Source organism: Echiichthys vipera, assembly GCF_963691815.1.
Source record: "Echiichthys vipera genome assembly, chromosome: 1".
NCBI classification, from domain to species: Eukaryota; Metazoa; Chordata; class Actinopteri; order Perciformes; family Trachinidae; genus Echiichthys; species Echiichthys vipera.
Genome location: NC_139826.1, coordinates 27,031,927 through 27,058,515, shown reverse-complemented (window position 1 = coordinate 27,058,515; position 26,589 = coordinate 27,031,927). Strand labels below are relative to the sequence as shown.

The window sequence follows — 26,589 nt, the reverse complement described above, 5'->3', positions numbered from 1 at the left end:
GATACTACTTTTTTCTTATTTCCGATTTGATACCTGAATCTGGATCTCTACCGATACGGATTCCGATACAAGAGCGCTGTTTGCATAAAATGTGTCTGTTTGTGTCAGATGTTTAGTACAGGAAGTAGTTGCTATACTTACCATGCAGCTGGAATAACAGTAGATCTAATGAAAGCAATACCTGCGAGAGTCCCTATCGCCTGCCTGAAGATCGGCAATAATAAACACAAATCAGGCTAGCTTGTTACAGCTACAAAGTAATGTTGAAATAATATTTTTAGAGAACTGCGAGGGATTTTCACCATTCCTTTAAAGAGCCGCAAGACCATCACCGTGACAATATAAAACAGCATCAAACTGCATCAGTTTGTACAAACTAGTTTGTGATACTCTCAATAAAGATGAATTATAACGTTTGAATGAATCTTTATTGAGAGCACTGTGCGCCTCCAGTGACTCTCACCGTCCGTTTAAAGAGTCGGACGAGCTGTGATAAAACATCGGCAGTGTGTGTTTGTGGATCGGTGATTGTCTGATATCTGGAAGTTTAAAGACAAAACACCACAGTTAAGCACTTTCCTTGTTGCTGGGAAACACAAGGTGGATAGCAACTGCCTAGTGTTCAGCCCACTTTCGTAGTTTGAGAAGGGGAGGGCGGTGTGTTTGTGTGTGTGTGTGTGTGTTCCTAAGTGAGTGGGTGGATGGATGGGGGGAGCTAGGGGTGGCGTGTCCTAATGGAGCTGGATCCCTACGTGATCAGGAATGAGATGAGGCAGATCTGCTCCTCACCTGTCCTGTAGAGAGGCATAATACACATAACACACACACACACACACACACACACACACACACACACACACACACACACACACACACACACACACACACACACACACAGTGTATCAAGGCAAGCCTGCCCTGAGTGCTGGCGGGATAATCTGATGAATCTCCCGAGCAGCATGTGTGCCCACCTGTTAGTACAGCCCCTAGTTCCCACTTCAATCACTACCACATTACTGAGAGGGGTAATAGTGTGTGTATGTATGCAAGTGTGGCTCAAGGAATGTAAAGACAGTTACCTGTTTAAACTGTATCCTGTTTAGGGTGAGGTGGGTATATAGGGATAAAGTAGGGCTGAGCAATGATTCAATATGATCATTAATCGTCTGTCAGTGTAATCATATTGTGAAGAAATTCTATATAGAGCGATCATGATACACAGTTATGTTATCTAAATTGCTAATAACAAGCAACGTTTATTTTTTAGTTATATAGACTATTTATTTATTGAATTGCCGGAGAACATATTATATTGTCATATATAGCCTGTATCATGATGTATATCGTAATCGAGATATGAAATGACTGATGTTGGGCTATAAGATTTGGCCATATTGTCCAGCCCTAGGCTAAAAGTGTTTGTGCTTTGCTGCTTAAACCTCATAGATTTGGAGATGTGGTGTGCTCTCAAGCATGTGCTGTACATTTGTTGCTTTTGCCATAAGCTTCTGTGCAGATCTGTTAGGAACACTGGAGCTCCTTGTTCATAACTCAACCGCACATGCATCAACCCTTAAGCCAAAGAACCTTGGCTTCAGCGCTGTGTACGACGATAGCTAGACCTGCCAAACCTATGCCCCACCTTCTGCTACTTCTCTGGAACGCTACTCAACTTAGGTCAATTGACAGTGACGTAAGTTTTTATTACAGAAATGTCCGATCGCGCACAAACAAGTCTTACTCCTGGTGGCATAGTTTTAAACACCAGCAGCTGAGTTGTATAAATGAATCGTCATGGTAGCTGCCTGGTGAGGATGGCTGACAGCTGTTGAATTTAGTATGTGGTTGCTGACCAGCTGCGTTCCTTCCATGTGTTTCCTGTTGGGGAGAACTCTTATCTGCCTGGGCTGGTTGTCACAACCTAGTTCGAAAAAAGGACATGTGGACAATGTGAAATATGTTTTTCCTCAAAAGCGACTTACACCGAAACAACACAGGGGTATAGGCTGTTCTAAAGCAGTGATTCTGTAATGCATAGGGGCTGTATTTTGTAAGTGAATCAGACTGGCTTACACCAGCTTATATAGCTTAGCAGCTAGACAGGCCAGGTGAGCAGGGTTGATAGTGACCCTTATGACTCGTCTCCACTCTCCAGGTTCCTGCAGACAGACACTAAAGAAAGCAGAGAGAACATGTAGAAACAGAGCCATCAAATGGTACATTCCTGCTCACTCATCCAAAACACTATAAACCCTCTTCTGCATCACACTGTAGTCCATTCTATGACATTGTCAGCCTCCCTTGAGTTTTACTGAGCAGCCCCAACAGCAGCAAGGGGGATGGGTGGATTGAAGAGTGGGCAGTGATGTGGATAACAAAAAAAAAACATTAGGTAGAAAAATTAAGAAGCAATAGCTATTGAGGTGGTGAATGTGGAAGAGCAAATGAGATGAAGCGGTATGTCCTTTTCTTTCTGTGTGGCTCCTGAAGCCGTTAGCTGGGTGTCTCTAGGCAGAAGTAACCAGCACACACACTTTGGTCTCCTGCACTTCCCCTATACCACTCAGTGGCTTTCACACTCTGCAGAAACGTGAGCCTGAATAAATTGTCACACGCTCACAGATTATCTTCCCAGGATGTTATTTTGTGCAGGGAGGATGTTTGAAATGCCAGTCACAGACACACTGCACCCTCCCCCATCCTCTCTCCCACACACAGTCTTTTATAATGTACCGTTGAGCAGCAGTGGAAGAGTGCAGTGTAGTATTGCAGAGCTCTGCAGGGCTTATTTTTTTGTGTGTTTTTTGAAGTGTGTGAGCATGCCGGCACACATTGTGACACTGGCGTAACGAGGCAACACGTGAGCTGTTCTCAAAGGGAGAATTTATGGAGAGGCTGATTTACACCACAGCTATTCACACAATCCTGCTTGTTCCTCCCAAAACTCCCCTCTGCCTTTCTCAGTGAGCCTCTTCCTCTTTATCTTCTTTCAGCCCCTTTCTTGTCCTTTCTCTTCAGCTCTGTCCCTTTCCCCCTCGTTGCTTTTTTTTATTATTATTACAAGCGACCAACCTCTATTGCTCTAGAGATGAGCAATCTGAGGCAGGGAGGGAGGGAGATTGTGCTCGGCCGAGGCATTGACAGAGTAGTGAGACCCAGCAGGGGTGTGAGCAGCTAAATATAGAGCGCCTCTTTGGAGTGGTGATGATGTCACAGGCCAGAGAAGAGAAGAGAAGAGAAGAGGGGCAAAAAGGGAAAAAAGAAAAACTACAAGGCTCAGAGGCCGCAGTTACTTTTACAGGTCGATAGTTAGTCATGGCCTGGCTCCCATTATTTCAACCAAAGCCATACACAAACAGCTGTGTTTTGGATATTATTGAAACAACAGAAAATGTAGCTGTCTGCCGTTTGATGTTGTTATAAAGTTAGGCCAAGGATTGAAACATTTCTTTTGAAATGATTTTAGAAGCTTTGTTATTGCTTTTAAGTTTGAGTAGGTGCATGATCTGTTATGCTGTAACTGTATTAATTAGCACTGAACTGGTGATGCCAATCATTAGTAAAAAGTTTCATGATAATAGGTACCTTGTATTATCCTTGATGATGTGTGGGATGGGGTGGGGTGATTGGCAGCTCTGTGTAAAATATAATCATCTTTTTCACTCACAGTAGGCATCTTAAATTTAATATTTGTTCAGTGCTTAAGTGCCAAAGTCTTTATAGAAATTGGGAAATGATGTGCATATTGCACAGTATTGTTTGTTGACTTGAACAGCAGGACGAGGTGACATTTCACATAATATAGTATGGCAGTTCCTCACCCATCCACCCTACCCTGCATATCAGAGAGGCTACCTTTGTTATGTACTGCACTCATATGTAATCCTCTCAGGTCTCTAGCAAGATATAACTGGATATGCAAACGCATCTTTGATGGGTTGCAATAAGAGGAAATGTGGAGGACAGCTCGGTGCACTGCAGCAAGATCTATGTGCATGCACACACATAAAAGCCTCTTCGTCTTTCCCTCTTCTAGTACTATAGCACAAAACAATACAGATGATGGCGACTTCAGAGAAGTGCATAACATAGTAAAGTAGGGTGAGACTGAAATGTACTTTTAAGGTGTGTTACAGTGGAAGGAGTGGAGGGCAGGGTTTGCTGGTAATCCAGCACAGCCTTTTTTATCAGTGTTAGCTTTTGCCGGGTCAGGCCCAGCAAAGTTTTTATTGCAATGCGGCAGCTGCAGCACAAAGCCCGGGTCTATTCCTATTGATCGCTAAGCCTGATGGATTCTTAAGTACAGAAGGTGGGCTAGTCTGGTTTGAGCTGTCTTACATCATCTGCATTGACTCAACCTGCTCATGCTGATAAGTCGACTGTCTTTAGAGGATCCCCATTGTAAGTCTACCAGCAGAATGTGAATGAAAAAAATCCTGGCAACTTAAAGGTTCATTTTTAGTTTGAAGTTGAAGGGATGAGCTGAGCATCACTGAACTGGACTATGCACTGATCCCTTTGTGTTGGTAAACATAACAGCTGTAAAAGTGTAAAGCTGGCCCTCTTTATGACCCATCCCCAAACTGAGTGTCTGCCTCACAATGCCTTCCTCTGTTTTCACCATTTCTCTCTCTCTATTATTGCTCCTGTTCTTCAGTACATTATATAAGTTGTTGCTCTTCGCCTAGCAACATGCTTTAACGCAACAGTTGTCCAAGCCAAATAACAGTGATGACTTGTAACAGCTTGGCCTTGAATACTGTGTCATTTATAATAGCAAGAATACAGTTTGGAAATAAAGAGTTGTGACTCACTTCAGAGTGAATATTTTGTTCTTTCACTTGACCTAAACATCATGAATTAATATTTTTTTTACTATTTGAATGAAGTTTTTCAATCACGATTTGGCATAAACCCTGTGCGTGCGTGCGTGCGTGCGTGCGTGCGTGCGTGCGTGCGTGCGTGCGTGCGTGCGTGCGTGCGTGCGTGCGTGTGAGCGTACGTGCGTGCATGCTTCCCTCATGTGATCTGATGTAGTTAGGCTTTCTTGTGCAGGTTGCTAGGCAACGTGCTGGAGAATTCTCAGTCATAATCTTTGATTTTAGCTCGACGGAGATGGAGAGCAGCGAGTGGAGGAGGAGAAAGCAAGAATGAGCGAGTGTTTTTAGATTGCATGACTAAGCTCTCAGAAAACACATTCAGTGCCTATACAGGCTTCGCTGCTATCAATGTAGATGTTTTTAACATTTTCCTGATTTCATTTTTTTCTCTTGACTTTAAAAATGTTTTGTAGCCTGTCATCTTGGAATCTGCTTGATTCTTTTTTAGATTGGATATAAAATATACAGAGGAGTCAAACTGTGTTAAATTGATTCTATATGAAGAAACTTACTTACTTTACTTATTATTTATTTTTCTGGGATCAGGAGTAAGATTATAGATATATTAGATTATATATATATATATATATATATATATATATATATTTAAGGCGGTAGAATACTTTCAGGGCTGTTGCTGTGATAGCCACCTCTTTGTGTTCCGCTTCAAAAATAAAGAGGCAAAAGGAAGAATGAAACATGCTCATAATGTACCTTGCACTTGCATTAAATTGAATTTTTGTTTTTGCCTTTTTAGTCTGAGGAGACATGATAGGTGATTATTCTCAGAGGAAGGGATATTTTAGTTCTGTAGCTCAATAGAGCAAGACGGGTGTAGTAATTTGACTTATCCTGTAGTAATCCCTGCTAAGAATAAATGCACTCATGCAGAACAGAACAACAACAATCTCTTCCTCCATCACATATCGAGCTGGTGCCAGTCACACGTTTTGATTGGCTGAGAAATTCCATGAAGTGGCTACTCTCAGTCTTTATCACCGTGGTATAATCCGGCCTTGTTTACACTGGTTTCATTTGTAGCTTGACACTCAGCATTATGGTCAGACCACATTCAATATCTATTGCTATTCAAATCCACTTTCCCATGGTTTAAATACATTATCTGTCATAGTTACTGTGTTACTACTATACTAACAGTCTCACAATCGCTAAGGCCTGCAGTTGGATGGTATTCTCACAGGCTTATCAAACATTGTGTCGAAAATAAACTCCAGAAGCAAGAAGATGGATATGGAGAGCTGTTTTGAAGTCGGCACAGCAGAAAGATAATGGATAGAAGAGGTGGAGACAGACTCGTTGTTGAAACTGAATCTTTCTAGTAAAGAGCAAGTTGGGGAGCATAGAAGAGGCAAGCTTGAGAAATAAGATTGGAGGAAAGCAGCCGAGTGACGCCACAGAGTGTAGGCTGATGAGCTAGCTAGCACCCTAGCTGTAATGAAAAGCCTTTGTGTGCTTAATAAGGGTGCTGGCAGCGGTCCATCAGCTCTGGCTAGTGTAGGATTAGGCTTGGACAATCAGGACTGCAGGATCAAAACAAGGGGCAGGAACACCAGGGTCATTCTGCTTGCTAGGATACCATCTGCCCTGCTTGCCTGCCTGCCGCAGTCAGGGGGAGGGGAAAGAGAGAGAGATAGAGAGTAGAGAGAGACCGAAATGGGGGATGGGCAGACCAGAGCTCTACAAGCAACAATAATGTTGAGGCAGAGCTGGAAACACAAAATATATGCTTGTGCACCAACATCACCTGCAAAACCCTCACAAAAAAATCTAATCAAATCATTGATTTATGTAATAATATTGATAGTAAATGTCCCTTGGTTTGAATGACATGATCAGATTTGACCAAAATATGTATTCCTCTCATTGATATATGCAATTATGATGAAAAAATGTACTTAGATTATATTGAAGCTGCCTATTTGGTTTTGTCTCTAGAAAATCTAGAGATCTCTGAGCGTTTCAAAAATTGCCATAATGAGATTTAGAAATGTCTGTTTATTGGTTTGCATGTACACACTTAAAGTAGTATTTTTAACACGCAGATCTTATGAGAGGTATTACTACAGCATACTCTTGTTTTTCTCTTATCTCCATTCTCTTGTACTCTTGTTCTGACTTGGCAAAGAGATTCTGCAAAGAAAAATGTTTAGGGAAAGGTAGTGTAACAGGAAATTGTATGGATAAATGTGCTTGTCTTATTTCTTACTGGCTGTGGTGGATGGGTCTCTTGGACGACTGAGCAGATTGCTAAAGCTCTTATGGGATCTAGTTTAGTATTCCATCAACATCATGCTATCAAAAAAATAAGCCGCTGCCTTCATTTTATGATAGAAATGCTAAAACAGAGCAGACTAAACACATTCTCAATCATGTATCTTACTCCTTGTTTTTTCCCTAATATCTCCTTACTTCTTCATCTGGATTCCGCTGTGTGCTTTCTTTTTCTCTCCAGTCTCAGACACAACATTTCCTGCAGGCCCCATGGCACAAACACTCCCTCCCTCCCTCTCTCTGTTCTCACGCATAAATACAGAGCTCGGAGCAGGGGTGGCAGTCAGATTGGTTCAGTCCCCCCTTTGTGTTTGTGTGGAATAGATTTGTCCACCACCATGTGCCCTGCTTGGCCTGCTCACTGTGTTGTTAGAGGCTCCTTAGCCTCTGTATGAACTCCCATGTTGTGGTTAGCAGGCTCTAAATTTTGTACCTTAGCTCTCAACACAAGTCTTCTTTTTGCTACAAATCATTATGAGACTCTTCCATGATTGAAGTGACAGAGATAATAGAGGTTTATCGTCTAGTAGGATTCAGTAGCAGACTGTGCGCTAGGGACGAGGGAAGATGAAATGGGGATGGCGTGACAGAGGACAGGAGACAGGCTAAGGTAAAGAGACAAGAGGACAGACGGCTAAATTGAGGCTGAGGTTGTGGGTGGTGGCTGAGGAGGAAGACGAGAGGGGAGGAGGCTCGGATGATGTAATGTGTAACAATATCCCCGCTTTGTGTAAATGCCTGTGTGCACCTTCAGTGTGTTTGAGTGTCCATGCATTAGTACTGAGGACCAGCCTGCTGGCTCTCATCAATAATTCACCGGTCCTTTTAGTGCGTCTCCCTTCCCCCCTATATCCCCCTCCCCCAGCTGCCTCCTCTGTCCTCCCTCTTTCCCCAACCTCAACTCCCCTTTGCCCGTCTCCTAAACACCGCCCAAACACACACACACACACACACACACACACACACAAACACACACACACAAACACACACACACACACACACACACACACACACACACACTTCATCACTCGCCATAGTCCTGTTACCCCATTCTCCACCCCAGCCAGTACAGGCCAGTGTCCATCTCCATGCCCTTCCCCCCTCCCCTAAGGGACAATTGGTGGCTTTTGACTTTGAAACATATGCCTAGCAACACATTAAAATCACTCTTTTCTGCAGTTTACATTACCAGGTTTAGGGTCCAGGATTCATAATAGGGACGTATCCGAAGATAATCCCTGATTTTTTGTTTGTTTGTGTCTGTGAGAGAGCGCTAGTGGACAGAAATGTATTCGGAGACATGACGTAGTTGGTTGTTTTGGTTGCAGCCATTCTCTTGTGTATGGCAGTTTACAGCTCTTTGGCAGAGCTCCCATGGCCGCATTTAATGGTGATGCAGCACAAAACAGAAAGAGAAAGAAAGACGGCCGTCAGGGGGGAGAAGAGTTCTGCCTCACTTCATTACAAAATTGTGTTTTTCACTGATTTTGTTCTCATAATCTTTTGCTGATCTTTTGCAATCAGTTGTATGAATTGCGTATATAACATTTTTATGTATCCGCAAAAGCCTAGTACTCTAGCCTGGGCTTAGTGTCTGCCAATTAAGTTGTAACTGTGACAATTTTTCAAAAGATGATTTATTTACTTACAGTACTTTGATTCCAAAGTAAAGTCACGAATGGTTTATGCCAGTGTAATGTTAATGGCCCTGACACAGAACACTGTTAATCCCAGAACACCTTGATCTAAAAAAACTAATTCAACTGCAAATGATGGCAGCACAGAGTGCAAATGCTAGGCTCTGGTGTTGTCCCATTTCCAGAAATGATAGCTTTCCCCTCTGTGTTACCACTTCTCCTTGTTCTCCTTTGCCTTCCCTCTGTGCCTCTCTCTCTCTCTGAAGCTACTACTCCCCTCTCTTCCCCCAAACAGGCCGACCCAACTCAGGCCCACATGTAGTGTGAAAACGGCTCCATTGTATTGGAAAATCTGTGGGAGGCACAAAAAAGGAGGAGGAACATGGAGCAGTGGTTGAGGTGATTAGGAAACCAGATCCATGGCTCTGCTTCAAAGGGAACTGGATCTCTCTGCAGTGCTTATTGATCAACCAGGAATATTGCTGGTCTCCTTGTTATCGGGATGCATTCTAGCTGATATATCAGAGAGACACTGAACTGCCTCCACATACATTTAAACCAGTGTTTACCAGTTGCTTGTAAGACAATGCACTGTAGCTTAGCATACAGGAGATACCTGCTGGTTGAATATCATTGTTTGAAGTGTACCTCTTCCAACCACAGGTGTTGGCATCTCCCAACATTAACCTTGTATGTCCGTGCATTTTGCTTTCAGGCTAGATTTTTGGAAATTTGTTGGCTGAGCTTGATGTCCTAAAGTGCAGAGATCAAGGGAGGGAACAACAGTGAAAGCCATTGTATATTTTAACTCTCTCTTTCCTTACCTCTCATTTTCTTTTCAATCCTAACGTTATCTACCCCCTCTTGCTTTCCTTTTTTCCCTTCCCTCCCTCCCAGAGAGAAGGCGATGCAGAGCCAAGTAAACACTTTGATATGCGGAAGGAATCTCTCCAACCCCCCCACCCCCTTCTCGTTCTCTCTCACTCTCTCCTCACAGCCTATGTAGGTCATCATGACTCACTCCTTTATGCTTCAAAAGCCGGATCCCTGCTCAGTTGCTCTATCTTGAGCCCTCTCACGTTCAGTGTTGTGTAAGAGAAGTGTGTTTGACTGTTTGAGTATGCAGGCAAGGGAGCTACAGACCATTTTATGTTTAAAATTGGGTTTTATTCTTAATGTATAATCCAGAATGCTCCGTGTGTTAGTTCTTATGTTTTGTTTGTTTCTCTGGTACTTGACATCCCCTGCAGTACACAGTTTATAGGGGGAAACTAATGTATATACATTTGTATGCTGACAATCAGTCCTGTTTGTTTCTCTTCTTCTCTGTACACTACATTCACGCTGACCTAGATTCTGAATCCATCAGCTGCTGCAAGTAGATGCACTGTTGCCTCAGAAATAAAATGCGTAGACACATTTCCAGATCTTTGGCTTAGATTAAAGTTTGCCAACAGAGTGAAAGTTTGACGTTGTCTTGACTTTCTTTTTCTGCTCCATGTTTTCACCTTTTAACAGAATGCATTTATATCCTTTATTCATATACAGTATACTTTTAAGGCATACTATTTTAGATTAATATTACATATCTTTACTGTTTTTAAGCCCAGACCCATTGCGTGACCATGTTAACAATCCACTAGGGTCAAATCCAGGCCAATGCACACTGCACATCTGTCGGTGGTGCTTGCTTTGCTAGTCATCAAGCCTACTACCTGTTGACTGGTTAGCTCACGATTTGTGTGAGATTTTGCGTCATATCCTTGTGAGGGATTGTTTAGCCATGTTGCAGTGTGGAGTGAAGCCCTTTCTTCTATGCTCTTTGCACACATGGCAGAGTATCTGCATATGAATACTGCCTTCTGCTTCTCACCTCTGACACCGAAGACACCCCTCCCCCTTCTATTGAAACCGGGGCCTCTTCACATGTGCATGCATGGATTTGTCTTTATTGTCAAAGATTGTTTCCTGCAAATGAAAAACATTTCCTTTGACATGTTTAATTTTAAGGTAGCAGATGAGATGGGACTGAGATCCCTGTATCAAGATCCTCTTCTTGTGAGCATGTGAGTTTAAAGGGTATTGTGAGCTGCCAGGGGCTGCGGCTGAGGAGTTTACTAGTAAAAGCCAGGATTTGAGGACCAGCTCACCATCCTGACCCAGATCCCGAATGGCCTTAGCGTGTCACATGTGTCCTTTTGTCCTCCTCTCCCCAGGGCTGCTTTCATATTGGCCAGACCTTGGATGGGGAGAAAAGAGGGCACAGGGGCTTTTTTTTTGATGAGTCACTCAACCGCACGAAAACAGAAGGAGGGGTGAAGGAAAAAATACAATGCCCTTCAACCCTCGCCTCCATTGCTTCCTAAAAACACTCTGACATTACATCACACGCACAGGGCTGACAGTTAAATAGTGTATCCAGTAGTCCTAATGGTGGTCAACCGTTACATGCAACATTATGCCAAAACATAAAAGGACATGCTGAGAGCACATCTAAGGCAAGCACAATAGGGTGAGAAGCTGAGGAGGGATGCGCATCTGTGTGCAAGATGAGGAGGGGGTTGGGTGTTCCATGGTAAAATGGAAGCTTTGTGGAGGTAACATGAGTAGGCTGGGTTTTGGGGCTGTACATTCACACGCCTGTATCATCGATCCCTTTTCCCTAGCCTCAATGCACCCCTTGTCCTCAGAGTTGCCCCACCACATTGGACCTTATTGCAGCCACTCTTGTACTAGTAAGAGCAGAAACCTCCGTCCATGAAACGGTCCAAGACTGAGACAGAGCTCTGTGTAATGCTGCCCAGTGCATCCCAATTTTCCTTCCTATCCTATATTCTGTCTTTACCATCAACTCATTTTAATAGCCCAGTTAACAACTTCTATTCCCTTCATTTACATTTGTGTATTCTCTTCTGGTGTTTTTGTTTAACTTTAGTGGTAGTCTGTCTCTTTGGCAAGGGTAAATAGAAAAGTGTGCCAGCAGTGTAAACTCTCCAGATTTTGCCAGAAGGCACCATCAAGACATGCATTTCTATTCAGTAGTTTTCTCCTCCTTCTGTCTCTCACGCTCATCTTCAAAGTAAATTTTCCGTAAGAGAGTGGGCGTCTGCACTGGGCCATCAACAGGAAATTCCAGCCTTGGAGTGTGGGGGTAGGGGATGGCTGAGAAAGAAGTGAGGAAGATCAGGAGTTTGTTTGGCGGCTTTTCGAGAGCACCCAAAGGTCTCTGACTGGTCTGGTCTGCATGAGAGATCCCTTGACAGTGGACTGGGAAACAAAACACAATATCTTCTATGCTGTTTTCTCCAGTTTTGTCCATAACCTTATTTTGGCGTTTGTTGTTCAACTATTGTAACCTCAGCTCTCTTTGTAACTTTGGTTTGCGTGTTGTTTTGTTGCTATAATTACCTCTCCATCATACTTAATTTTGCATGCTTGGGTTATTTGTGCTCAAATTCTTTGTTCTGCTTCATCATGGTTGCTGAAATGACTAAGACTGCTCTTAGTTTTCTAAATACTTAGAAACTTCAGATATTATGTTCAGACATTTCTATCCTTATTAGATGGGCTCACTTGACGGCAGGGAAAAAACATTTCGGTAGTATATGAAACATATTATGAATAGAAAATATTACTCAGGCTACTTAACCTGAAAATGAATTGTGCATTCTCTCATCTGCGACATTAGAGACATTAAAAGCAGCAGCATAAAAAAAAATACATTTCTGAATAGAATAATACAATACTATGCCGTATGCCTCACTGGCATGCTCTCTGTGAGCAGTACTGACATTACCTGCCATTTCAATGTAGTGGCATGTAACTGTGATGTAGCTTTCTGTAGTCAAGGAAGTCCAACAATCTGTTGTGAGGACCACATTCTCGGCTGCAAGTTGTGTTTTCAACTTGGCCTTCTTCCTTGCGTAGCTTACTTCCATGTGGGTGGTTATGGTTGTTCTAGAGGGGATATTGTAGCCTGGCTCGATGTACTTTACTACCTCTTGAAATCCCGGTCTGTCAACGACATTTATCGGCAGCATGTCTGTAGTAACCATATTACATATCCGCTGGGTAATGCCCTCTGCTTTTGTGCAGTCACATACCCTTCGCCCCAACGCTGAGACTGAGAACCACTCGCTGCTTGTAGCATGGTAGAATGTGACAAAGTTGTGGAGTTGTTGTACTTTAAAATAAAAATAAAATTTGTCGTCATTAACCAACTTTAAGTGGCTCCATAATGCACTCTGTTTTGCCCTCTTCCTCCTGTTGGTGTACTACTTTTCTTGTTATTGTTGTCAGAGCCCTGCTTCGCTTGTGTGGACTGGTTACTACAGGTTCAAAGCGCAATTAATTGCAATTTATTTATTTTAATCAAGTAATTTCTTATTGACAATTAATTAATAATTGATTAATTGTTTGCATCCCGAGTGACAGCTTTGTTCGGCTTATTTTCTGTGACCAGTGTGGTGTGAAAGCATGGTGGAGTTGGCAAGCTAGCTAACTAGCCAGCCATCCGCTATAATGTTACGAATATTAGGTATAGTGCCATGGAAATATGGCCATTGTTCTCATTATGAATGGCAACTATTTTCAAAGGTACATGGCATTAGGATACATGCATGTTCCAGAAATTGCAGTGTTTACATTTGGCTTAAAAAACTGGAATGTTGTATATGTTTTGTTAAGGGACTGAGCAAAGCTTGCTACAAAGCAAACAGTTGAAACTGAACGTGTATGACGGTATCATTGAAGGACTGCATTGGTGCTTAAATGGCTATCAGATTTTTGTATCAGGGAGTGAAATGGGGAATTGAAAAGGGAAATGGCCCTAGCAGTGAAAACCACTGCTGTTTTCTATTAATATATGATTCATCTTTTCCCTGCTTTCTTATCTAAAAACCCTTGTCCTCTCTCCTCTCACATAAAAACAGTTTGTTACCTCTGCGGTAGGGCTGCACTGGGTTATGGGTTTGAGCTTTAATTGGCTAAATTGCATGCATATGTTGATAGCTGTTGTCTGGAAGTGTGTTTATGTGTTTGTGCACATCTGTGTGCAGTCTCAGATGCTAAGAGGTGATGCCTTGTGAACACCGGAAGAACAATTCCCTCAGGGTAGTGCCTCTTTCAATTATTGTAGTTTCCATTTCGGACAAAGATGGAGAGCCACACACACACACAAGCGCGCGCGCCCATGCGCATGCACATGCACACATATACTAAGAGATAAACAGATGCTAATTCTGTTCAAAACTGAATCCAAACTGGTTGTGGACTTAATGCGCGCATCTCGTTACTTCTTCTGTCGACGATCGCGGTGGAGTCACTGATGATGCAAGTTATGTTACTTTTGCTCGATACATGAAGCACAATAACGTGATTATTTTATGATATGTTCTTTTACTTAAGTGTATGCACTGGGTTAAGTCTGTTCATTGTGTTGCTGTAAGACACACATTTCAGTAATTAGTCTGATCCCAAACTAGTTGCACTAAGTGATAAGCTAACTGGCTAGCTCCTATAGCTGCCTTGTATTTCTGTAAATGTTCAGGAAACGTGGTTCAATGTGATTTCATAACATTATAAGAGGGGACAGTATTACCTTATGTGTTTGATACTGATGTAGAAAAGATGCAGATTTAAGTAACAGTCCTTAAATGCTTATATAATGCTTGATATAAGAAATAATTCATATATTCATGCATTTGTTTATTTGTGTTTTATTTCAGAAACTGTATGTGAACTGACAAGCTTATCCTCTGTACTGCTTGTATTTACTGTTACTTTTGGAGTAAAAGATATAAATCAACTAATGACTCACTGACCGGCGCCCTGTTACTGGAGCCCTGTAGGGGCAGCAATCACATCTCACTAACCAGTTTCAGTGGCCCAACAGCACCAGATCACAACAGAAGTCATTTAAGGAGGATAAAGGATATCTATAAAGGATACCTTTCCTATAGAACAGGTCTATATCTTGACCGTAAACAAACTAAATCTCATATAAGACAGCATGTCCTGTCAATGAGAAACTGGTCTATTGTGCAAACTCCAATACTCCTACTGGACACTCGGAGAACTGCAGTTTTTGGCACTTCCGTAAGTTAAAATAAAATAGAATAAAAACGAGTTTATTGTCAGATTGGACAGAAAGCTTGGCTATGTCCCTGCTGTGTGTCATTAACAATATATCTCGGGTAGTGGAGAACAGCGTCACATGGCCGTTTCAAAATAGCTAATTATATAACAAAGCATGTCTACTTTATTAATAGAAACTTTTGTTTACACTGTGGCTCAGCAAAGTGTCAGCTCAATAATGCACCATGCTTCTTGGAAAAAGCACTGCAACAAATATGCTATTTGTTTTGTTGTGTGCTTAATGAGTGTCATGAGCTTCTCTCTCTCTTTCTCTGACTCTCTCTCTCTCTCTCTCTCTGTGTGACTCTCTATGACTCTCTCTCTCTCTCTCTCTCTCTCTCTGTGACTCTCTCTCTAGCTCGTTCAGTTTGAGGAATGCCTATGGTTTGCATGTTCCACATTTTATCATTAATCATTAAGTGTGTCATGCAGTGTGGGACTAGCACTAGTCTACTGGTCTTTGGTGTAGGTGGCCATTTTTGTCTTGTTTGTGCACATATATTTAGTTAGTTTGGGGCATATGAAAGTACTATGTTCAATTAATAGCTCGATTTTGTCTGACTTTTTTAATATTAGTGTGCATTATCGTTGGCGATATAAAGGATTCCTGCCACATCCGAATGAATGCAGTGGAAACGTTGCATCTGAGTCTAGGCAAATTTATGAGCTCCTCCTCTGGATGATTGCACTGTAGTGTACAACAAAGATTCAGAAGCTCTTTTAATTTAATTTCTGCTAGCCATCAGAAACTTATCGGAAATGTATATTCAAATGGGATATTCCTCTGCTTAGCTATAATGGAGACATGGTCTCATGGCGAATCATTCTGAGCTTTCCCAGGACTTTTAGATGACTTTACTGGTTCCTGTATTCATGAAAATGTGTACACATACAAACACAGCCTGAAAAATCCTATTACAAATATGCACATGCCCTCGCCACTGCCTCAGTCTGGCATCAGTTCCCTGCCCCCTCTTTAAGCAGGCACCGCCCCAGCGCTCAGCTGGCTGTGCTCTGCAGTAGCAGGCCTTTCATCCTTCCATCCCTTCATCCTTCCCTCCCTCCATCCGGCCCTGCCCAATGATTTATAATTCAACTGGGATCCTGCCTCCCTCCACCCCTCTGCACCAGGACAGCATTAACATTCTGTTTGGTCCCCAGCTACACTGCACCCACGTGTGTATGTTGTGCGTGTCTGAAGAATGATTCCTAGCCAGTGAGGCTCCATTTGGAAAGGCTGTTATTGTAGCTGTATGTGTTCATTCTGTTCTGTCTCTGCCTGCATTCCTCTGTCATTGTAGGGATCAGGTTGCTTGTCTGGCTGTCTGTCTGCTGCTGGTCTCTGCTGTTGGTTATCCTCCTTCCCTGTCTCCATATGTGCTATGTCAGCTGTCTGTCCTACCTTCTGGTCCCTCTGTAATAAAAGAAAACAGTGCGGCAGAATGTTTAAGAGAGTAGTTACTATGTATTGGCCGTCTTCACCAGTACTTTCTTCATAACATGTGAGATGTGACTCCTATTCCCTGTAGGCTATAATACACCCAAGCAATTACCAATTTCAGACACAGGTATTACTACACATCGCCAGGGCTCTAAATTAACTTATTCTACTAGGCGCACTGGTGCACCAGTTCAAATGAATGAACGCCCAATTCATAAACATTCAGCACAACACACATTTTTTTTTTAATTATACTTGTGTTTCTCATAAATCCAAAGTAATACATAGATATTTCAGAGATTATATACGTATATTTTTTTTTAGTCTTCACAGATACAACAAATAAATGCCATGGTCTTATTTTCTAGCTCTTCGGCATTTTCATACACTCAAACCTACAGATAAATTCGTACATAATCTAGAGTTCAATACAAACTCAGTGCTCAACAATAATTTCCAAACGTGGTTGCCAAGCTAGCAAACAGCTTTTGGTTTCTGCTTTACAGTAGCTGAAAAAAAAATGTCTTTAAATAATTTTATTTGCTTTATCGTTGTCACTAAAGTGGATGCCTGTCTGCCTGCAAGTAAACACATCCAATCCACATGCAGGGTTGTATGTTTCCGTTTTTTCTGACTAATTTATTTATATTGGGGTGCATGTTTTGCTGCTTGCTGTCCCTTTTTTATATGTTGAAAAGTGGCAAAACTCAAAATGCTTGCTGTTACTGTTGAGCCCTGACACTGTAAAGCTCCTAGTGTCTTAGGGCACACTCACACTTGCCATCCTCACCGTGCCCAAGCATGAATGTTTGGCAAGTGTGAGTACAACTGTTCTGTGTCCAGGCATGGCACACTAATCGCACTAAAGCACGGCACGAATCGTCTGGGCCAATTGTGAGTGCACCCTAATACTTGTAGTTGTACACAAGACCTCAAGGTCTTTCAGAAAGTTACTCTTAAAGTCATGGTGGTAGCTTTCCTGTAGCATCTTTTTCCCCTATCCTGAATCATTTCACTCTACTCTACTTCTATGGGTGAGTTTATGTCTGCTGGTCATGTTCTCATACGAGGACAGGTGGATAGAAAAAGTGGCTGAGGCTGAAAAGGAAAATAACTGTCTACTTTTTAGCTAGCAAGCTGGATCAGTGCATCTGAACAAGCTAACATGTTAGCTAATTGGTCTGAATAACATTGCATTCAGCTGTTGATTTAATTTTAACTTACTCAAACATGATCCTTTTAAGTAAGTCATTTTAAGTTAAGAAGCAAGACATACATCTCTTTAAATTCCCACCAGTACTTACTTTTGAATCATTGATTATGCCTACTTGAATTAGGTCAGGAAATGTATCCAGAGTGATAAATATGAAACATGAGGGCTCCTTCCCCTTCTTGCTTTTTATTTGGATTTAGACATTTATTGTGAAACTGTTTACCCCTACTATGTGTGAAGAAAATGAGCATGAGTCAAATGTGGAAATTAGTAGAAAGCAGAAGAGAATAAAGTAAACCAAGAAGAGCAGAAAAATGTACTTACACAGGTTAGTGGTGGGCTATATGGACAAAATCTGCCATCCCGATATACATAGATCATTTCATATCTTGATAACTATTATGAGAGAGAGTGTGTGTGTAAGAGAAACCTGGTAAAGATGTCACAATGTTTGTTATTGGACAAAAGAATGCCTGGTGCAAGAGAAACAGAATGTGTGATGTGATCAAATGACGAACAAAAACATTGTTGCATGTCTGAGGTATTTGTCCCTTTGTATGAAACTTGTGCATTTTTATTGCATCTTGACATCAAAGATGAGATGCTTTTAAAAATGTTGGCAATTTTTGTGCGTGTGTTTGTGTGTGTGTGTGTCTGTGTCTGTGTGTGTCATTATGATGCTCATCTGTGTAAAGGTCATATCCACCCTCTGTGCCTCTCCTCCCATGCATCTCTCTCGCTCTGTTCATTATCCGTCCAGGCTTTCTCCCTCTGCTCTGCATTTATTTTTACCTCCTCACGTAATCCTTAATTAATGTAGATCCAGTCACAGTGCCTCACATTCTACTACCCTACACACTCACTCATTCATGTTCTCTCAAGCAGGCACACACACATTCAATCATTTATCTTCTCTGTCAGTCTCTTGCAGGAGTATAATGATCTAGATCTCTACACACACACCCACGCACACACAAACACCTTAACACTTTGTCTATACAATAACAGGCAGATGGGGTGGCATCGTTGCTCAGTGAGCTAAAGCACATACCACATAACCATCACAGCCTGGCTTCAAATCTGGACTGAGAGCCCTGATGCATGTCATCAACCTCCTTGTTCAGCTGTTACTGAGGCTTCTCAGTTTGTTCAGTTGTGACCTTTTCTTTGTATATCCAGCCATAAGAACTGGGCACGTATACTTATGAGGTGATGTCAATTAAAGACTGTAGGAGCCGGAATAAAAGAAGCTGCAAATGTTGTGTGAGGACCGCACTAAGGGCTGTGGTTTTAACACCTAATGCTGGCTCTGATACTTAGTAGTAGAAATTAGGTCTAAACTTATTACCCCCTACCTCTCCAACCTGCTTCAGAACCATACCCCACCGGACGTGGGACCTCAGGTCTGCTTTCTGCTTTTTTAGGGTACGTCCGCACGATCGAAAACAACCTTTTTTTTTTCTTCGTCGTTCTTAAGAAGTTTTCCATCCATACAGCTTCGACTGGAGAAATATCTGCGTCACTGGCGAGTTTCGTGCCAAATCTGGTGACATCCCAAATCCTCATCCATCCTAGAGAGAAATCTAGAGACTCGGTTTCAAAAGATGCCATTTTCAGGCTGTGTGGACTGTCGGCTAAAACGACACAAAAGTTGTGCGGTTACAGGAAAACATGTCTCTGTGTGGATGGGCCCTTATGTTGTCTTCAGTGTATCCATGTTGTTTTTGCTCTGTGAAGGACATTATATTTCTATTTGTATGGAGTATGTTGCACAGCAGTTTGACCTGTCTTAACTACTTACCTGCAGATGACTGTAATTGACTTTTTGCATGGAGACATGGTATTGTTTTAATTCTGTCAGCACAATTCTGCTTATCAGTAGCTCTAAAAAAAGTACCGGGTACTATCTACAACTTTTGCTAATGAAAAAACCAAGTGGCAGTTTGAGTCGAGCTGTACCATTGCAGTGGAAAATCGGCATTTGTAACATTACCTGAGGTTTCCTGTTCAGGGATAAGAGAGGAAGGGTCAAGCGTTCTTTATTCAGACACGCACATTCTTGATATTTTCTTTCCATTTACCACTAAGTTTGTTTTATGTATTGTCAGACATGACACACAACTTAACTGTCTAATTCTGACTAAAAGTAGTCAACCTTAAAACTGATCTGGAGTCCAAAAATGTAATTCTTGCAAAATGCTTTCTATGCAAGCAATGGCACTAAGCACATACAGTACTGTACTGTCCTAGCGCATGGGGCTGCCATGATGTTGTGGTTCCCGTGTGAACTGGTTCTTGCCTCTCAGCTTGAAATATTTTCGGTCATTATATAGAATCTTTCGTGTGCGTGCGTGTGCGTGCGTGTGCGTGCGTGTGCGTGCGTGTGCGTGCGTGTGCGTGCGTGTGCGTGCGTGTGCGCGTGTGTGTGCGTGTGTGTGTGTGTGTGTGTGTGTGTGTGTGTGTGTGTGTGTGTGTGTGTGTGTGTGTGTGTGTGTGTGTGTGTGTGTGTGTGTGTGTGTGTGTGTGTGTGTGTGTGTGTGTGTGTGTGTGTGTGTGTGTGTGTGTGTGTGTGTGTGTGTGTGTGTGTGTGTGTGTGTGTGTGTGTGTGTGTGTGTGTGTGTGTGTGTGTGTGTGTGTGTGTGTGTGTGCTCATGCAATGTATAGAACTGTTTATGTCTTGAGATCTAAATTCGGTGTCAGCTCCTCAGTGTGGGTGTAGCTTAAGGGTAAGGCTGGAAGTGGCAAGTCAGCTAGCTGTTTAATGCTTGTTGCCACACAGACCTAGCCTGTGCCAACTATTTCTAGTCTATTCTAATCCTTACAGTATTAAACAAGAAGAAACAGTGTTGTGGAATTGAAAATAACAGTTCCATTCAGATCACCCCTTTATAAGAATATATACTCATAAGTAGGACAACTTCAACATAAATTCTTATTACTTTTTTGTGTTTGGCTCTGTGTTATTATGACCCTAACCAGCCTAGATACATCTCCTGCTTTGGAAGACGAGTCTACCAAACCGTCTTGTTCTTTCCATCAGTCCTGCTTAACAACCACTCAGTGACGGGGGGAGGGGGAGGGGTTGGTTTGTGAAAATAAGGTCAAGCTATCCAGAGAACTGGAGCAGATAATGTGGCTTCAGCTGATGTTTGAAGTGCCATTTTTGTTGTTGTTGTTGTTGTTGTGTTTATCGTAGTAATGGTAATTCTGTAAACATACTGATTATATCGCTTAACTATTGCACAAACTGGTCTAATAGTTTAAGGAATAGAACAGTTTCACTGCACACTCTCTTGTGTCACTGTCATGCCTATTTTGCAGTGGACAAACATCCATGCAACATTTCTATAGACAACTGTGTTTCCCAAATGGTAGCGTTTATTATAAATGGCGTTTGTTAGCACATAGGGGTGTGTGTATGAGTGGAACAGCTCTGTTTGGTCAGACGGTGATCCAAAGGTCAGAAAGTGATTGAATCTTCATTGCTTGAGGTTGATATGCAGAGGCACTTTTCTATCAATAGGTTCCCTCTCGCCGTCCACAGCTCTTTCACTAGCTTCTCTGATAGGCCTGCATCTGTCTCATCTTTGAGTTGCTAGGCAACAGGCTTTCTATGTGTGTGCGAGTGCATGCGCTCACACGTTGCTGTGGCAATGTCAGGCTTTTGCCTGTGAGAGAGCTGTTGAGAATAGAGAGAGGGAGGTAGATGAGAGAGAAGTACTCAGAGAGGAGAGGGGGAAGAAATGAGAATGAGTCAGAGCACTGATGAAGCTGAGGGATTGAGAGAAGAGAGCCAAAAAGCACTAGATTGTCTCTGGCCTTTCCTGCAGCCTAGCTGCAAATATATACAGGCCTGCCACTATCTTAGCGAGGTCACTGGCAAAGACAGCATGATTTACCAGACTGGCAGGCAGGCAGGCAGGCAGGCAGGCAGGCAGCAAGCACTGAGCTGTTATTGGATGGAACAGAGAGGTGTAAGGGAGAGTGAACGTGCTCAGAATAGAAAATCAGACCAAGTGATTGGATTCCTCACCACATCTCACTCCTTGCTTTCTGGCTCTCTCTGCTCCTACAGCCTATGGATAATAGGACCACTCCCACTCCCACTCACTCACATTTCAAATATATTTTGTCATTTCCAGATGCCCTTGTGTATCACCTGCTGCCCATATGGACATTTAAACTGAGGGCCATTATTAAGTAGGAACATAAATGATCGATTGAGAGCCAATGCTGTATTTAATTAACCCAAAAACGTGTTTGCTGAAAAATACAAACTACTTCTCACTGGGTATTGAGGATATCTTTCCAAAAATAAACTTTAAAAGGTAATCTAGAAGCATGATGTCCCCCCTACAGAAGTACAAATAATCACTGTGTTTTTAAACCCTTTACACACAGTGATTCTGCTCCTTTTGGAACAACGCAGTTCAGTTTTAGCATAGTGCATCTTTTCTCTCAGCGCTTGTCGGTGTTAGCACGTTTGTGTGTGTGTGTGTGTCAGTCTCCTTTTTTTCTGCACAAGTTTATAATGAAGTGAATGGGCCCAGGTCAGGGACTGAGCAGCCAAACTGGGCTCTGGTTGCCAGGATACAGTAGTTGAGCCCGGCTGGCTTTATTTGCAAACCAAACAGGCAAGCTAGCTGCTGCTGCTGCTGCTGCTATCCTTCTATAGACCATTTTCCTGCATAGATTGTCCATAGGCAGCCATAGGCGCTACAGTATACACATATGTACAAACGGGCTGGGTGATATGTTATCACTTAATATAACAACAAGAATACCCTTTTAATATAGATAGCAGTGGCTAAGGTATATAAAATGACCTGTCAAATTGTCTTTTGATTTATATATTGGATTACATCAGAATGCAAAGTAATAGGATATCAAACTGGACATTTGCAGCTGGCTTTCTCTGGTATTTAATACATTGAAAGAAGAAATGTGATTACTTTATGTTGTTAAATTAGATTTCTGTGAAGAATCTGTTTGGAGAGAATCTGTGAGAGAGGTTGAGCTGAAGTTATTTTGTACCGAGACATTTGATGTAATTAGATAGGGATAGCTGAGGGAAGAAATGTGACGCAGAAATGGATGACACTTGAGAACTTGTCCAGTCACTATAACTAAAATCATGTGGGATATCCATTCAGGGACTCATACTCAGGCCGCACTTAAATGAGATGGATTGACCTCAGACTTGACTTGCAGCTCATCTTACTAGACTTCAGACTTTACAGCAGTTTGACATCTCTTCCAAAGCAAAGCTGTGATTTCTACTACCTTCCCTAAAACCAATAATAGTGTGGAAATAGTGTGTGGGTGCTGCTGAATCAAAACAGAAACAACACTGGTACTATAAGTTTGTAGCAAGAGACTTGCAAGACCTTCTAAACAGAACACTTATCTGAGCAGAATGTGAAAAAATTAAAACAATTTATTTTGAACGCAAAATGTATTTTGGCCTAGCTCTTAGCATTAGCCTTAAACCCGTGCCACAGAAACTCTTGTTGCAACATCCTGTGTGTGAGAGAAATTCTGTTTTTTCTATCCCAAGTATCTTCGTGACAACGAAGATTACCATTCACTTTTTCCTCTGACAGGCACATAGTTGTCTTAGTTGACAGATGCACTGTTATACTATTATAGAAGGTAGTGGTGTTTGAATATCTCAATTCAGTTGCAGGCTCCTAATTTTGACTGTGTTGCTGCAGCAGGTGATGACTCTGAGGGAGTGAAACAGCAGTTACGTAATGTCACTGTTTCATAACCATAAGAACTGTACAAGCTATGATATCTATGGTGTCCTTATTCCTGCATTGTTGACCTGTGAAAACAAATCTCGCGATTCACATTGTTTGTCTGTGTGGGGAAATCTCTTCTTGTGAGTCACGTAACACGTGTGTGTGCACGGGTTTGTTTTGTGTCTGAGAGTCATGCCACTCACCTGAAGCTTTGAGAAGAAGAGCTGTTAGTGTCAGAAGGAACTGACATTCCCACCTTTAATCTGCCAAAAAGGGGCGTTGCAAATCGGCAGTGCAAGAACATTTTTTATATCTGCAAAATGGCCAGTGAGTTGTTAAGATGGAATAGGACCAAAACAATGCTTTTTTGCCTTTTTCCTTCCATATTGTCAAACAATAAATACCTGAATAATAATGGTCAAACCATGATATTTCCTCTGACTTTGACCCCTATAACATTTGCTTCACCATTCATGTTACTGTGTGTAAGCCATATCTGTTAACCAATACTCCATTGACTGACTTCCATGGAGTGTGCTGCAAATTTGACTCTGATTGTGCAATGGGCGATGTTTATGCACACACCACACTACATAAAACACAAACATGAGCACAGACAGAGAGCAACGTGCCCATCCCTGTATGCAGCTGCTGTGTTGTTCAGCTGTCGGTGTGGAAAATTTGGGGTGTGTTTCTGTGTGTACAATGAGAGTCATGAGATAGGAGTGGCATGTGGTTGGAGCTGCTTTCATCTCTGCATGTGCACCTTCACCTCTTTCATAGCTGTGTGTGTTTACATCTTTGTGTTTTCCCATTGCTGAAATTTGTTTCCCCGACAGTGTTTCCCCTATATGCAGTCAAAAACAGCGCAGCACAACTGCTAAATGATTAACGCCACTACTATATAAATGTCTCCCCAAACATGATAAACTCTCTATTTCTACTTTAAGGACCAGCAAAGACTATAGATTGAACACCCCCAGACGTTGCCACTGTTTAGTAGTCTTTTATTAGTTATTGGTTGATCTAAAGCGCAGTTGATGCCAACAAAGGCTTCACTGCTGGTCTCACTCAGAGACAACACAGAACATGGCATGTATTAAGGGGTGGTCCCCCTGGTTACTTCATTAGCAAATATCTCATCAAATTCATGGTTTATTGATGAACGTAACATAAGGCCTATGCTTAGATGGTGTGTTTTCTGTTAAGATTTAATTAGTTAAGCTAAACTAAACATGTTTGTAATATGGCAACAGCTAATAATGTTTGCTACTTAAGCAATGAACTGACATTAGGGACATCAATCACCTCCACCAATATCATATTTTAATCCTTCTTAATAATGTCAACATTTTCAAAACATAGAACTGTTATGGCTGTAAATATCTGCACACTTACTTATACTTACACACAGTTTATTTGTCAAATTATATATATTATAATTTTTCAGATGAGTTTGGTAAACTAGTTGGTTAGGAAAAGAGACGCCTGGTCATGGTAAAGCTTAGGTTCACTGGAACAAACGGATAAAAATGCCTTGTCGGAGTTATTTTATTTAATTCTTGTAGGTTGCTCAATCAAGCACTTAACATCATGTATTCCATTATTAGAGAAGAGAACAGGTAGTACAGGTGACTCAGGAAAGTATGGAAAGAGAGGAGGAAGGAAAGGAGAGACAAGAAATCTTGAATTTCATTTCACTGTGTACAAATATAGACTTCTAACTTCTGAGACTTAAGTGAGACTTCTGTTGTCAGTGGATTATCTTTACTGCTTGGAAAAATCCTTGGAAACACTGCCCGTATATACCAAGAGTGCATGTTGTACCATAGTTACTTGTAATGCTAAATATTAGAATGATATAAATTGGCCATGAGCCCCCCAGGTTTGAGGACATAGTTCCAAGCATTTTAATGCAGCAGACATCTGGAATTAAATTTGCATTTGTTTTCTTGAACTTAGCTGTTTTTAATGCTTTGCACTTTCATGAAGCCTTAATAGTGTAAATGTAGCATGTATGTCATCATCTCAGGATGTTGCACTATTAAGTAACAGTATTTTTATGTGCAAGGCACACTAAAATACTGTCCCATGTTTTGAAAGGAATAAATGAACAGCTTCAAGAACTCTAATTTAAATAAGGGGGAGATGGCATTGAATTACTCCTTAGGCCACTGCTAGCTAGCTTATATAGCAGCTGGAAAATTGGCTTGACACATGACATATTGTACCGAAATTGTTTTAACTGGAGAAATATTTGTTGTTAATCAAATGGCTGGTGCTAATTTTGCATGGGAGTTTCACCAGTTGGGAAAAAAATAACTATAAGATGCAACAGAGAGGAGATTTTAGCGTGTCCTTTTTGAAATCACTACACATTGTCAATTTTGAAGTCGGCCTTAATATTAGCTGGTAATAACTAGGGGTGTGTATTGGCAATAATCTGGCGATACGATACGTCAGGGGCAACGTCATGATATATTGCGATACTGTTGGAACAACGATATATTGAGTTTCGCTGAAAGTACTTTGAAGTCCTGACTGTATTTTAAGTGCTCTCTGTGATGCCAGATTGAGTCTGTGTGCAAACAACTGTATGTGAGTCAAACCTGCGGGTCTCGCAGCGACAGTCATATTCTATGCATTATCTGTAACAACAATGAGATTTTTTCCATCCAATCCCCATTTATTCACAGCCTCATTCCGTAACGCTGCTATGTGTCCCCCCGTGTGACTGTCTCTCATGGCTCGGGTTTTAGGTACATGGGACTTGAGATTCCACTGGTCATCTATGTGATGTGCTGTAAGAGGTATATGCGATTCAGTGCCCTCGAATTCCAAGTGTTGCATGTCAAAGCAACTCTCTCTGCTGAGCTTAGCAAGTCCAGCACTGTTGCTTTGACTAGCAATGTCCGTGATGTGTTGTCGGGAAGGGATGGTGTAACGGGGCTCCAGTGTTGTCATCATATTACGGAATCCCTCATTCTCCACAACATTCAGAGGGCACACGTATAGAAGTAAGTACTAAGTAATAGAAGAGAGTACTGACTGTGTTATCCTAGTTGCGCGAGTTGAGGTCGCTGGTAGTTTCGAAAAGTTAACTTCTTGAACAGTTTGTTGAGCATGTGGCGAGACACCATGACAACGTAGCCTGTGATGCTACGTTGTGATGGTGTCTCGCCACATGTGACCGCAAATTTGTAGTATTTCCCAGGTACTTGACTCTGGCATTGCAGAGTTTACTGAC

At 41.9% G+C, this 26,589-nt stretch overlaps 1 protein-coding gene across 3 annotated transcripts in view; it reads left to right on the top strand.

The window, feature by feature from the left end:
• The window catches only part of ankrd11 (ankyrin repeat domain 11), a 108,411-nt gene that overhangs the window by 48,969 nt on the left and 32,853 nt on the right, over positions 1-26,589 (top strand). The gene's annotated exons all lie outside the window — the stretch shown is intronic.